We start from the raw sequence: 1,375 nt of genomic DNA on the forward strand, positions 1-1,375 counted from the left end.
TTATTGACATTTGAATCTAGGGCTTCCTTCAGTTGGAAGACAGACGGACAAATGTCAGCGTGCTGGAAGAAACAAAGACCACCAGCAATGAAGCGATGATCCTCCGCCATCAACTGCACTGGACCAGCCACATTGTCTGAATGACCGATCACTATCTCCAAAAGCAGTTGCTCTACTCCGAGCTCAATAATGGAAAAGGGATTTAAAGATGGGCTCAAAGCCAACCTTAAAAACTGTGGCATAGATACCGAGAACTGGGAAGCCCTGGTCCTTGAGTACTCCAGCTGGAGGTCAGCTGTGACCAGCAGTGCTGTAGAATTTGAAGAGGCACGAATGGAGGGCAAAAGAGAGAAACGTGCCAAGAGGAAGGCGTGTCAAGCCAACCCCGACTGGGACCGCCTTCCGTCTGGAAACTGATGCCCTCACTGCGGGAGAACATATGCCCGCTGACTCTTGAGACGTAGGCCCACACACAGAGAAGATGTGTGAATATTTCAAATCCATGCCCTGAGCTGACCTCTTATTTGAAAGTGACATTTAAAGTGCAGTCACAACTCCAGACACCTGTCTTTAAAACTAATACAGAAGCAGACCTAAATTTCCCAATCATTTAACAGGTTTTTGAGATGTATGGAGAAATAGCTTTAGTGCAGTGGTTGTCAACCTGTGAGTCCCCAGGTGTTTTGGCCCACAACTTCCAGAAATCCCAGGCAATTTACCAGCTGTCAGGATTTCTGGGAGTTGAAGACCAAAACATCTGGGGACCCACAGGTTGAGAACCACTGCTTTAGTGATTCTTTGCCTCATGGAAAAAAACATAGCTTATGAGATACATGGTTCTAATCATCCAAGTGTCAGGACTAGTTGAAACATGGAGGTTTACTGCTGAATGCAACAATCTCTTGTAGGAATATTGCAAGTATGGATGAATCATTTGGGGGGGGGGGGTTGTGTCACATTTCAGCATTTCAAAAGCAGTGTTTTCCACATACTTCCTCATGCTCTCTAGATAATCCCATGTGTAGGTACCAGACATACGCACAGACCATTGTGCCTGCTCCCATTTTCTCTGTAGTCAGAGGAATCACCTTTAAATATATGGAGATTTAGTTGCAGCATTCACACTGTTGCAGTTTGTTCATTTGTGTGTCTGTTTTGTTTATTTTATATCTCACCATTCTTCCATCATGGGAACCAAAGCAGACTATAATACAAGTTAAAAGAAAATAGCAAAAGTGTGGTACAAAAGTCTAAAAAACATTCAAAGAAAACTACAGTGGGCGCTCTTCACTAGCTGGGGTTAGAGGAGTAAGACTCCCACAAAAATGCAAACAAACAAACAAACAAAAACATGTTTTTAACCTGAGAGAACACC

This window comes from Anolis sagrei, chromosome 1 (genome assembly GCF_037176765.1).
Source record: "Anolis sagrei isolate rAnoSag1 chromosome 1, rAnoSag1.mat, whole genome shotgun sequence".
Lineage (NCBI taxonomy): Eukaryota > Metazoa > Chordata > Lepidosauria > Squamata > Dactyloidae > Anolis > Anolis sagrei.